This window comes from Pan paniscus, chromosome 3 (genome assembly GCF_029289425.2).
Source record: "Pan paniscus chromosome 3, NHGRI_mPanPan1-v2.0_pri, whole genome shotgun sequence".
NCBI classification, from domain to species: Eukaryota; Metazoa; Chordata; class Mammalia; order Primates; family Hominidae; genus Pan; species Pan paniscus.
Genome location: NC_073252.2, coordinates 73,499,997 through 73,514,096, shown reverse-complemented (window position 1 = coordinate 73,514,096; position 14,100 = coordinate 73,499,997). Strand labels below are relative to the sequence as shown.

Genomic DNA, 14,100 nt, shown 5'->3' with positions numbered 1-14,100 from the left:
AAACTGGAGATATGTGTAGATAGAGATAAAAATATTAAAAAAAAACAAAACAAAACTATCTGACTTAAGTGTTTTTCTCAGCCTCTTCAGTGGAGAAGGGCATTTGGCTATCTGCTTTGTTAAAGAAAGCAGGCACTGCCTTATTGCATGTGCAAAGAGGTGCTGTGCTGGCCACCATGAAGCTTGAAATCTTTTCTTTTTCTTTTTTATTTTATTTATTTATTTATTTTTTGAGACAGGGTCTCACTCTGTTGCTCAGACTGGAGTGCGGTGGTGTGATCACAGCTCACTCAGCCTCAACTTCCCAGGCTCAATCAATCCTCCAGCCTCAGCTTCCTAAGTAGCCAAGACTAAAGGTGTGCACCACCAACCCGACTAATTTTCTTATGTTTTATAGAGATGGGATCTCACTGTGTTGCCCAGGCTGGTCTCAAACTCCTAGGCTCAAATGCTCCTCCCACCTCAGCCTCCCAAAGTGTTGAGATTACAGGCATGAGCCACCATTCCCTGGCCACTTGGAACCTCTTCTTGTTCTCCCCAGATGTTTCTTGGGAGCCTGGGGGACAGAAGATTCACCATGCCTTTGGCTCGTGCTCTGTCTCCCTGTGCATGGATCGCGCTGGGGCTGGCTCCGACATTCCTGGCACAGGGCTTGGTCGCTCATTCAGGCTGATGGCCGCCCTTTGCCCTGTCTCCTTTGGCCGGAGGCAGCTGGGTTATAATTTGCTCCTTAGGCTTGGAAGTGCAGCCCTGCCACACTGCAGCATGTGTTTATTTTACAATCCACAGACAAGAAGAAGGGAGGCAAATTCCAGCCTTTTAAAAAGTTGTTTGGCAAAAGGAAAAAGAAAGACCCTTCGCTGTTCCGGGCGCTGTCGTTGGGGAAGAAGAGTTACTCTCACCAGAGTGTCAGCAATGGGACCTTCTCTTCGGATGAGGAGACCCTGGAAGACAATCTAAGGTAATAACTTGCACTTTCCTTTCAGATCTTTGGTGGAGTCCCAGGGTGGGGAATGGGATCCCAAAGGAAGTAGGTGCTGTTTTTGGTTCCAGGAGACAAGAACAGAATCCCAAATGGGGCAGGGCGTTGGGATCACTCCTGTAATCCCAACACTTTGGGAGGCCGAGGCGGGCAGATGACTTGAGGTCAGGAGTTCAAGGCCAGCCTAGGCAACATGGGGAAACCCCGTTTCTACTAAAAAAGTACAAAAAAATTAGCCAGGTATGGTGGTGTACACCTGTAATCCCAGGTACTGAGGAGGATGAGGCACAAGAATCACTTGCTTGAACCCAGGAGGTGGAGGTTGCAGTGAGCTGAGATCATGCCACTGCACTCCAGCCTGGGTGACAGAGTGAGACTCTGCCTCAAAAAAAAAAAAAGGTTCACAAATGGGTTCCATCTCTGGGAACGTGTAAGACTTGGTGTATTCTGCATGGAGAAGTCACCTTGGGGAGTTATCAAATGAGTCTGACCTCATTTTCTGGGAGTGCACAGGAATTGGACATTCATTTCGCTGCTCTTGTTTGTGGAAGGAGGCAACATTTCACTGGCTTGGCTCACCAGGGTTCCTCAGATTGAAGAAGACTGTGTTTCCTTATGCCATTGCTTTACAAATAGAAAGGTTGTCATAGGCTAGACTTTACACCCTTGTTGAGGATGCAGGTTGCTCAGGCACAGGTGGTCACCCTTCATACCCCTGGCCATCTCTAGCAACTTCTGGAGCCTGTTTATGATGCAGCTTTTGCCTGCCTGCCTGCCTTCCTTCCCTTCTTCCTTCCTTCCTTCCTTCCTCCCTCCCTACGTCCCTCCCTCCCTCCCTCGTTTCCTCCTTCCCTCCCTCCTTTCTTCCCTCTCTCTCCCCCACTTCTCCCTTTCTTCCCTTCCTTCCTTCCTTCTTTCTTTCCCCGCCTCTTAGAACACAGGCACTAAATCTGGGTGTGACAGTGTCAGGAACTCAGAAAAGTAGGGTCAGGAAGTACTTTCTTACCTGAGTGCTTGGAATTGAAGTCAGTATCAGAGCTGGTTAAACTCTGATACTGACAGCTTAGAAACCAGCTCCTCTGAGAAACCTTTTCCGACAACCCCATCTGATTTATTTGCCCTTGCCTGTGTTCTTGTAGCATCGTGTGTCTGGTTTCAGCAGAAAACTTGTCACTTTCTGTGGAAATTATTGATTTGCTTCTGTCTTCTTCACTTGACTGTCAGTTTCATGAAGTCAGGGACTAGGTTTCATTCAGCCTTGTATTACGTGCTCAAAAAAATGTTTTCCATGAATGCCTGACACTGCATAAGCTAAGTGGAAGGAATAGATGGTATCATCTGTGATATTCTCACCGTGCTTCAAGGACAGAGACAAAAATATCCTCTGTGGTGTGTGTCAGTAAGTAAATTCTAATGAACACTGCTGTTGTCTAAATTACAAAACCCTCAGACCAGTGGTACACATTAACTTTTACAGCAAATATTCAGCAACAGCATTTGTTAGTCCTGATACTGACTCTTTTCCTTGACAGCCCTGTGTTTATTTTCTATTGTCTTTACTCTGTAGGGTAAGAAAATGATTTAATTTGACGCAGGGAAAGATGTAACTGAAAGTAGAGCACAGCTAGTGCTAACTCACTCAGCTGTTGGAATGTTGTCCCAGTGGATAGTCAAGGAGTGTGCAGTTTGAATCCATTTTGATTTTACTTCAGGTTTTCAATTGTAAAATAAGAGCGTGAACTTTTTGGCCTCACGGTATCAGGATGAGGAACAGATAGTAAAATGAGAGTAAGTGGCAGTTTAATACAAAATGAGGTCAAGTCTAGAAAGTTCTCCCTTAGAGGGACAGTTCTATGGAAACACAACCCATCATTTTTGTAGTATAGTAGGTATAGCATAGTTTTGCCAAGTCTGATTTCATATTGAGCCATGTTGGACTCTTACAGGAATGTGGACCCTGGAGGTTCTCTTCCCATTTAAGTCTTATATTCTGTTAACTTCTTGGGGTTTTCTGTAAGGTTGCAGGTTTTACAAAGCCTTGGGAAATTCCACTTTGGATCAAATAGCTGCATTTCTAATAATGTCACCTGTCCTCATTATTGACTCTTGTCCACAAACCTGCATTTATGAGATGTGTACTATATTTTAATTAAACACTTCTTTTTATAATAAACTCATCTCATAAGTAAGGATATAAAAGGATAAGCTTTGGACTATTAATTTTTAAAATGTCACTTTAAATATTTAAAAAATTAGTGGGTATATACCCAGAGGAGTATAAAGCATTTTACCATAAAGCCACACACGTGCAAATGTTCATTGCAGCACTGTTCACAATAGCAAAGACATAGAGTCAACCTAAATACCCATCAGTGACAGATTGGATAAAGAAATGTAGTGCATATGCACCATGGAATACTTTGCAGCCACAAAAAAGAACAAGATCATGTGTTTTGCAGGAACATGGATGGAGCTGGAGGCTATTATTCTTAGCAAACTAATGCAGGAACAGAAAACCAAATACTGCATGTTCTCACTTATAAGTGGGAGCTAAATGATGAGAACTCATGGCACAAAGATGGGAACAACAGACACTGGAATCTACTTGAGTGTGGAGGGTGAGTGGGGGGAGAGGAGCAGAAAAGATAATTTACTGGGCTTAATACCTGGGTGATGAAATAATCTGTACAGCAAACCCCTGTGACTTGAGTTTACCTACGTAACAAACCTTCGCGTGTACCCCTGAACGTAAAATAAAAGTTAAAAAAAAATTAGGATAGAAACACAGCAAGGTGTGGCAGCAAGTGCCTTTAATCCCGGCTGCTCGGGAGGCTGAGGTGGGAAGATCATTTGAGCCAGGAGTTCAGGGCTATAGTGCGCTATGATCATGTCTATGAATAGCTACTGCACTCTAGCCTGGACAACATAGAAAAAAAAAGTTAGAAGCACAGGAAAATAGAAGTAATTAAAAAATACGTATTTCTCTTTTCTAGGGAATTGACAATTGCAAAGTAATTTCACCTACAAAGTAAATACTACATATGTTGATTATAGTATAACTGAGCTTCTAATTATTTGCCTTATTTACAGATGGAGAAAATGAAAAATGTTCTTTTCAGAAATTCTTATTTTTAGTTCATGGTTCAATTAACAGACTGTTACTTTACATTGTGTAATGATTCAAAAAATTTTCTGTACATTTTATTTGCTATCTCCAAAATGGACAGTTCTCACAAAAGCACAAAACTCAAAGCTCCATTAACGTGATTTTGGGTAGAGGTTACAAGAAGGTAGATTTCAGCCCGATGTGAGGGAGAATTTCCTAATTAGAACTGCCTGAAAATGGGAGGCTTGGCATGTGCCCACAAAGGTTGAGGCCAGTGAAGGTGGGATTTCGGCACTGGGTGGGAATTGAAGGGAGCTGAACTTTAACATCCTGTCAAACTCCCAAGAATCTGAAATTCTAGAAATGTTCCCATGACCGAGAATAGCTCCTTATTGATCTGCTCCTTCTGCCTGAAAATTTCCATTTCCTTTGGGTTTTTAAAGCATTCTTTTCTTTCTCTAGGTTAGAAGCCTTTATCTCTCCTAGGCTGCTGCTTTTAAATTATACATTCCTTGGGAAAAGCAAAGCAATAAAACATGATCCATTTTTAAGAATCTAATGTGATTTCTTTTCTTAATTAAACACAACTAATATTATGTTCGCAAAGGCGTGTTAAAACAGTTGTTAAATTTTAAAAGAGGGAGAGGGTCATCTTGGTAAATAGGTTTGGGGAATTCTGAACAAAAACAAATTAAATAGGATTCTTTATGTGGGACTCGACAGAACTTTTACTATGCGAATGTGTCCTGTGAATCCCTAGGAAGAAGGATGTAGTATGCAGTATTTCAATATTCCTTTGACCATAGGCCCTTTTTCCACTGAGAATATCCAATGGCATGTATTAAAGATACCACTAATTGAAGTTATTACAATGTATTCACTTTTGCATAGGTGAACTCATATAATATTTACCACAACTATTTAAGAGTGATATTATTATCAACAGTTCAAAGATGAGAAAACTAAGGCTAGCAAGTAATTTGCCTAAGGTCATACAGCTTATAAATCCCTGAACCACTATTCAAGCAATAAAGAGTGCATTCTTAAGCATCCACTACTGTGCCTCTCAAGGAGGCTGCTGCCTCACTAGGGAGCTACTCATATGGCCCTGAATCATCATACTGGTCCTGAGTCACTAGGCTCAGATGTCTGCCTGCCTCCAGCTGCCTGATTGAGGCTCTGATACTTACTGGGAATCTACTTGTCCTGCTTCCAGTTTCTACTGAACACCCAGTGTTTGTTACATCATGCATAAGTACAACACTTTATATTAAGTGCCAGATGTAAGCACAGTGAGATGTGAAGGGGTTCTGGAGAAGATGAGCTCACTTGGACTGGAACAGTCGGGAAAGAGTTCAGGAATGAGGAGGCCTTGAGCTGACTCCAAATGATGGGCAGGACATGGAGTAGCTGAGAGGGAAGGCATGAACCTGTCAGATAATGGCATAAGCAGAAATTTTCATGGAAGAAGGAATATGACAAATAGAATAGGAGGGAACTTTCCAACTCTGTGAGGCCAGTGTTATCCTCATATTAAAATCAGGCAAAGATATCACAAGAAAAAAACTCCACAGACCAATATCCTTTATGACAATAGACACAAAAATCCTTAAGAAAAAACTAGTAGCCTGACTCCAACAACATGTAAGAAGGATTAAGTAACATGACCAAATGGGATGTATCCCAGGAGTGCAAGGTTGGTTTAACATAAAAAAGCCAATCAATGTAATATACCATATTAATAAAATAAAGGATAAAAACCATGTGATCATCTCAATAAATGCAGAAAAACTATTTGACAAGATCCAACATCCTTTCATGATTTATTAAAAAAAATAGACAACACTGGAAATAGAAGGAAACTCCTTCAACTTGATAAAGAGCATCTGAAAAATCCACAGCTAATATCATATTTAATGATGAAAAATGAATGTGATCCCCTTAAGATCAGGAACAAAACAAGGGTTTCTTATCTCATTCCTTCTATTCAACACTGTATTCTACAGTACTATACTGTTGGCAATAGCTGGGACATTTAGAAAAGAAAAAGAAATAAGAGGCATTAATCTTAGAAAGGAAGAAGTAAAACTGTATTTGCAGATGCCATGATTGTATATATAGAAAGTCCTAAGAAATACACACACAGAAAGCTATTAGACTAATAAACAAGATTGAGCAAGGTTATAGGATGCAAGATTGGAGTTTTTGTATCTCAATTGTTTTTCTGTACTCTAGCAATTTATAATCTAAAAATGACGTTAGGAAAACAATTCCATTTACATAGCATCAAAAAGAATAAACGACTTAGGAATAAGTTTAACCAAGAAGTGCAAGACTTGTACACTAAAAATGACAAAATATCATTGAAAGAAATTAAAGAAGATTGAAATGATGGAAAGACATCCCGTGTTCATCTATTGGAAAACATAATATTGTTAATATGACAGTACTCCCCAAATTGAGCTACAGATTCAATGTGGTCCCCATCAAAATCCTAGCTGTCTTTTTTCCCCCAGAAATTAGCAAGTGGATCCTAAAATTCATATGGAATTGCAAGGGACCCAGAATAGCCAAAACATCATTGAAAAAGGAGAACAAAGATGGAAGACTCACACTTTCCATTTAAAACACTTACTACAAAGCTACTGTAATCTAAACAGTGCAGTACTGGTATAAGGATAGATATAAAGATAATGGAATTGAATTGAGAGTTCAGAAATAAACTCTTAACGTTTGTGGTCAATTGATTTTCAATAAGAGTGCTAAGACAATTCAATGGGCAAAGAAGAATTTTTCAACAAATATTTCCGGGACAATTGGATAGCCACATGCAAAAGAATGAAATTGGAACCTTTTTTACATCATATACAAAAATTAACTCAAAATGGATCACAGACCTAAATGTAAGAATTAAAATTATAAAACTCTTAAAAGAAAAAGTAAATTTCCATGACCTTGAATTAGGCAGTGGTTTCTTAGGTACCAAAAGCACAAGTGACAAAAGGAAAAACAGAAAAGTTGGACTACATCAAAATTAAATTTTGTGTTACAAATGATATCATCAAGAAAGTTATAAAACAATCCACAGAATGGATGGAAATATTTGTAAGTCATATTCAGAATAAGTAAAAATAAAAAACAAAACTCCCACAACTCAATAATAAAATGACCCCCTCCCCAAATTTTTTTTTAATGGGCAAAGTATTCTAATAGACATCGCTCCACAAAAGATATAAAAATATCAATTAACACATAAACCATACTTGCTCAACATCATTAGCCATCAGGGAAGTACAAATCAAAACCACAAATGAGATATTATTTCACACCCATTAGGAAGGGTACAGGCAAAAAAGATAGACAGTAACAAGTGTTGATGAAGATATATAGGGATTGGAACCCTCACACATTGCTGGTGCGAATATAAAATATTAGTGGTTTAGGGTAATGTTTAGTTCTGATCCCATACCTTCACTTTATAAATGGGGAAACAGGCTCAAAGAGGTGACAGTGCTATTAGTGTTAGAAATGTGACTACACCCACTGTTCTGCACCCAGTGTCCGACAATCCCCAGTGAGATGCACCTGGTACCTCGGATGGAAATGCAGAAATCATTCATCTTCTGCGTCACTCATGCCGGGAGCTGTAGACTGGAGCTGTTCCTATTCGGCCATCTTGGGTAAACTAAAGAGCTTCTTCACAGCAAAAGAAACTACCATCAGAGTGAACAGGCAACCTACAGAATGGGAGAAAATGTTTGCAATCTGCTCATCTGACAAAGGGCTGATATCCAGAATCTACAATGAACTCAAACAAATTTACAAGAAAAAACAACCCCATCAACAAGTGGGTGAAGGATATGAACAGACACTTCTCAAAAGAAGACATTTATGCAGCCGAAAGACACATGAAAAAATGCTCATCATCACTGGCCATCAGAGAAATGCAAATCAAAACCACAATGAGATACCATCTCACACCAGTTAGAATGGCGATCATTAAAAAGTCAGGAAACAACAGGTGCTGGAGAGGATGTGGAGAAATAGGAACACTTGTACACTGTTGGTGGGACTGTAAACTAGTTTAACCATTGTGGAAGTCAGTGTGGCGATTCCTCAGGGGTCTAGAACTAGAATACCATTTGACCCAGCCATCCCATTACTGGGTATATACCCAAAGGACTATAAATCATGCTGCTCTAAAGACACATGCACACGTATGTTTATTGCGGCACTATTCCCAATAGCAAAGACTTGGAACCAAGCCAAATGTCCAACAATGATAGACTGGATTAAGAAAATGTGGCACATATACACCATGGAATACTATGCAGCCATAAAAAATGATGAGTTCATGTCCTTTGTAGGGACATGGATGAAGCTGGAAACCATCATTCTCAGCAAACTATCGCAAGGACATAAAACCAAACACCGCATGTTCTCACTCATGGGTGGGAATTGAACAGTGAGAACACATGGACACAGGAAGGGGAACATCACACACTGGGGCCTGTTGTGGGGTGGGGGGAGGGGGGAGGGATAGCATTAGGAGAGATACCTAATGTTAAATGACGAGTTAATGGGTGCAGCACACCAACATGGCACATGTATACACATGTAACAAACGTGCACGTTGTGCACATGTACCCTAAAACTTAAAGTATAATAAAAAGAAAAAAAAAAGAAAAGAAATGTGACTACAATCCAAGCCTGCCCATTTTGCACATGGTAGTGCTTTTTTCTTGAATAGCCCCATCCCCCATCTCCACCTCCTTCCTTTGTCTAATTCCTCTCCATCCTTGAGTTTTCTGCACAAATGTGCCTTCCTTAGGAGAGCAAGCTTTCTTTGATTCCCTCAGCCTAGATCAGGCCCCTTCCCCTGACATTGTTCTCACAACTTCCTTGACCTTTCCCTAAAAGTAATCTTTGTGACTTGCCATTCATTGTATTTCCCGCCTCTAACGCTGGGCCTGGCACATAGCAGGTATTCAGTAAGCATTTATTCAATGAATGAATGCATGATTACTGCTCTTCCCCATACTGACTTTTCCCACTGGACAAGTCAATATTCATCTAATTTGGCCTCCAGTTTCCCACCTTGGTAAAGAGTATCACTGTCCCTCAGACCTGCTGGAAAAGGAAGAATCCACAGTTGGTGCCATGAGACTTCATGTTACCAATGAAGTTATACTGAAGTGCAGGCACCCTGCTTACCGTTGTTTGCATTGATTCACCTGACCTTGCTGCTTTTCAGAGGATGAAGTCAGAAAGGACCTGTTTTACTTGATTGTTTATCCTCTATCCTTAGGAAGCTGGGATGTGCTGAAATTGAATAGGGAATGGTGAAGAGGTGCAAAACCCATTAAATAAAAATTAGGTACTAAGCAGGAAAATCAACAGAGCTGAGCTGAATATGTCTAGAGAAAAAGAAGGTTGATGAATCAGTTATAGCAGGGGTCCCCAACCCCCAGGTGGTGAACCAGTACCGGTCTGTGGCCTGTTAGGAACCAGGCCGCACAGCAGGGGGTAAGTGGCAGGCAAGGGAGCATTACTGCCTGAGCTCCCCCTCCTATCAGATCAGCAGCTGCATTAGATTCTTATGGGAGCATGAACCCTATTGTGAACTGTGCATGCGAGGGACCTAGGTGGCGTGCATTTTCTGAGAATCTAATGCCTGATAACCTGAGGTGGAACAGTTTCATCCTGAAACCATCTTCCCACCCCCTGTCCATGAAAAAATTATCTTCCACAAAACCGGTTCCTGGTGCTGAAAAGGTTGGGGACTGCTGAGGTATAGCGATTCTTAGAGATACAATATGTGGTAAATGCAGCAGAACAGGAGCTAGGGACCTCTCAGGAAGCCAGGTGTCTCACTCGAGAGCTGTGTGACCCTAACCTAGCTAGCCCCTTCATCTCCCAGGATTATTAGGAGGACAAAAATGCATATGACATTGCGCTATCTGCAATAAAGCACTTTAAAAAGCAGGTTAATATTAGTATTGAGATAAAGAGGATATTGATGACTACTATTTCCAGAGCATGAACCAGAGGAAAATTGATTCAAATGACAGCTACAGAGGTTTATGGAAAGATCTTTCTCCACATGGGGAAACGTGGGAGTGGAATAAATAGCATGGAAGCCTGTGAAGTGGGCTTTAGAGGCAAGTTAGAAGATCGTTTGTCTTAGGTGGTGTCTTAGGACTGAGCTTACAGACTGGAGTAGATGACCCTCTGACTTCAATTCTAAGATTCTCCATTTGAGATTCCAAACTTTCCTCCTCTTCCTTGAATTTGTATGATGTACCCTGTTTCTTTTGTAATTAACAGATAATTTGGTACACTATAGCCTATCAAATACCGTATATTTTGATAGAATACCAGGAGTTCAGGATGAGCCTCTAAGTCAGATAATCTGACTCCAGTCTCTTCCAGCAACTCTAGTTTGTTTGATGAGGATATTTAATTGCTCTTTAACATTTCATTTGAATGAGACTCACGGATCTGTTTAGGAAGAAAACTGCTGATCAATTGCAATTGCCCCTGTTGTCATGGAAACAAGCTGAAATGGGACTATAATTATATTTCCTTATTCCTGAAGTGAATCCCTAATCATTGCCATAGTAATTACCCAATATCTATGGTCCCAAATTACATGATTCTTGTCCAAAAAAGACAAAGGATAAGGAATAGGAGGGCTGGCCTGAGGCATGCATTCACTGTGCAGCTGCAGAAAGCCTTCTCCTTTTTTGGATGGGAAGAATTTCCCTCTGTAGGCTCACACTCCACAGTTGGATGATGTCAGCAGGTCTTAGATTGTGCCCGGTGCTTAGAAGAGTGGCTAGAAAGCTGTATCAGGTAGGATGATTGCAGTTTTAACAGAAATCAGAACTACTAGCATCTTCAACAGGAATGAAGTATATTGTCTGATGGACCAGAAAGTCTGGAAGACTTTCCAAGTTCCAAGGTTGGTTGACGAAATGGCCCAGCAACATCACCAGGATCCAATCTGAGTCCCTTTTTCTCTGGCATCCTCAGGGAGTGGCCTCTTGTCCTCAGGTTTGTTCCCTCATAGTCATCACAAGATGGCTGTCACAGTTCCAGGTGTCATAGGCGGATGACAAAGACCACAGACAGAAAGAAGGCAGTCCCTGTCTTGTATGATTGTGAATGAGGAGAACTTTCTCAGAAAGGCCTCTGCCTACCAAACTGCCTCTTGCTTTTCATTGTTCCTTTCGCATAGATGCTATCTTTCGCAGATAGTGGCACCAGACGACAGAGCTTAAAATAGAGATAGCTCTTCCTGACGCCTCTCCGCTCTCCTTAGCACTAAGTGCCTAGTGTGTGAGAGATGGAGTAGTGTGGCTGCAGGGCTAACTTAGTTTGTTTTGCTTTCCTTTGCAACCTCTCTCTTTGCTCTGACCTTCAAGTGTGCTGAGCTCCAGGTCACAGACCCAGCATACACCTCTGTCTCATCTCTCCCATTCCTCCAGATAGGTATGAGCATAGAGCACTGGGCCTGGGTTTCAGCATCCCAGGACCATGGGGTGTGACAACCTTTGCTCTCAGGCAGCAGCACATGCCACCAAGAAAGAAGGGCAGCCTCCTGGGGAGAAGTAGAATCACAATACAGGGAGTTGTGCAAGTGAGTCATCCATCCAGGTGGGCTAGACTAGAAGAGAGAATCCAGACACAGACCTAGAAGCATAGTGTGGTAGCTGTTTTTTTGGTCACTTAGCCATTAGCATCAAGTTCCCCTTCTCAAGTCAAGGTGACTCCCTGAAAGCTCCTTCCCTTTTAGGGAGTTGTCTTTACCTTGCTGTGTGTAGCTCTGGTAGGACATAGTGCCTGCTTCCTAGGACAGAAATCAAAAGGATCAGATCTTCCCCTTCCCCTCCCACTGCAGCCTGGTGTAAGCCTGTAACCCAGCCTGGCCAATCACATGTTCTCCCCTAGGACTTTGACTTGGCAGGTGAGTCAAAGATGTAGGGAACACAGCTTCTAGGAGGAGCAGTTACTGGCTCACTCTGCGGCCTAATGGCGGCTGTGGCTCCTGATGCCTAGGCTCTAGAGCTCTCCTACCTAACTCCAGTGTTTTTCCAAGCCTGCAGTCTGGTTTCTTTTGTTCTGTGAGCCTCAACTGTACTTCTAGTACATTTTCTTTAGGTAGAGTGAAACAAAGTTTCTGTTGCCTACAGATCAGACTGGTAACTGACACATGTAGACACCAGGAAAACTAGGTGTGAGAGAGAAGGTTTGAAATAGAAAGTGGGAAGCAAAGCCTGGAGCAGCTCCCTGGTTTAAGTTGAAAAGAAGGCTCAAAAGAAACCTTGAGAGAGGCTGAACAGCCTCCTGACTTGCCACCCGTTGGCTTCTTGGAGCTTTCTGCAGTGACCTCCTGGAAAACAGCCATGATCTGAACATATTCTGCGTTTTCCCATAACACATCTGCATCACGCTTTCCATTGTGATCTCTCTACAGAAAACCCACCTGGTAAACCAACTCACCCTACAGTAGTAATCATTTTCTTATCCTTTGAAAATGTTTGGTGGGGCACAGCGGCTCATACCTGTAATACCAGCACTTTGGGAGGCTGAGGTGGGAGGATTCCTTGAGCCCAGGAGTTTCAGACCAGCCTGGTCAACATAGTAAGAACCCATCCTAAAGTAAAAAAAAAAAAAAAAGCTGACAAATTTGATAATAGAAAGCACTGTGGGAAAAACAAAGATAATAGATGTGATCCCTGACCTAACATAGTACTGGGGTGGAGATAAGATGGTATCACTATTGTCAGTAAAATCACATTGGCCAGGCACGGTGGCTCACGCCTGTAATCCCAACACTTTGGGAGGCCGAGGCAGGTGGATCACCTGAGGTTAGGAGTTCAAGACTAGCCTGGCCAACATGGTGAAACCCCATCTCTACTAAAAATACAAAAATTAGCCAGGCGTGGTGGTGGGTGCCTGTAATCCCAGCTACTTGGGAGGCTGAAGTAGGAGAATTGCTTGAACCCAGAAGATGGAGGTTGCAGTGAGCCGAAATGGTGCCACTGCACTCCAGCCTGGGCTACAGAGTGAGACTCCGTCTCGAAAACAAAAAACAAATAAAAAAGAATCACATCTGTGTCGTACTTTACAACATGCAAAGCACTTTTATTTTCTCTCTCATTAAAGGCTTGATTACAGTAACCGTAATGTCAAACAGCATGAGATTCATACAAAGAGATTCCTGAGGGACAAAAGGGAGCAAGAAAAGGTTTGTGGGGCTGATAAGGTTTGAGCTGGATCTCAAAAGATGGTGTATTAGTTTGTTTTCACACTGCTATAAAGAGACTGTGTAATTTATAAAGAAAAGAGGTTTAATTGACTCACGGTTCCACAAGCTTAACAGGAAGCATGGTTGGGAGGCCTCAGGAAACTTACAGTCATGGTGGAAGGTGAAAGGGAAGCAAGCATGTCTTACCATGGTGGAGCAGGAGAGACAAAGAACAAAGGGGGAAGTGCCACACACTTTTAACCATCAGATCTTGTGAGAACTCACTCACTATCACAAGAACAGCATGAAGGAAATCCACCCCCATGATCCAATCACCTCCCACCAGGCCGCCCCTCCAATTCAACGTGAGATTTGGGTGGGGACACAAATCCAAACCTCATCAATGGGTAAGAACCGAATTTCGAGACTGGCACTGGGCAGTCCATGCAGCAGAAGACCCTATGCGGTAATAGAATCCAGTGATGGTATTTGAGGAACTGACAGGTCAGGTTTGCCTCATGGGTGCTTGAAGTAGGGTGACATTAGATAATAACTTTTTTTTTTAAGAGACAATGTCTTGCTCTGTCACAAAGGCCGGAGTGCAGTGGTGGGATCACAGCTCACTGCAGCCTCAAACTCCTGAATTCAAGCAATCCTCCCACCTGAGCCTCCTGAGTAGCTGGGACAACAGGCACGGGCCACCACGCCCCATGAATTTTTTATTTTTTATTTTTAGAGACAGGGTCTTGTAGTGTTGTT

General features: G+C 42.0%; 1 protein-coding gene across 3 annotated transcripts in view; it reads left to right on the top strand.

Moving 5' to 3' along the window:
• CRACD (capping protein inhibiting regulator of actin dynamics) overlaps positions 1–14,100 on the top strand; it is a 281,450-nt gene that overhangs the window by 222,454 nt on the left and 44,896 nt on the right. For all 3 annotated transcript variants that reach the window (XM_034958782.4, XM_034958784.3, XM_034958785.3), the window contains exon 3: positions 790–961. The gene's annotated coding sequence lies outside the window, so the exon portion shown is untranslated. The remainder of the gene's footprint in view (positions 1–789; positions 962–14,100) is intronic.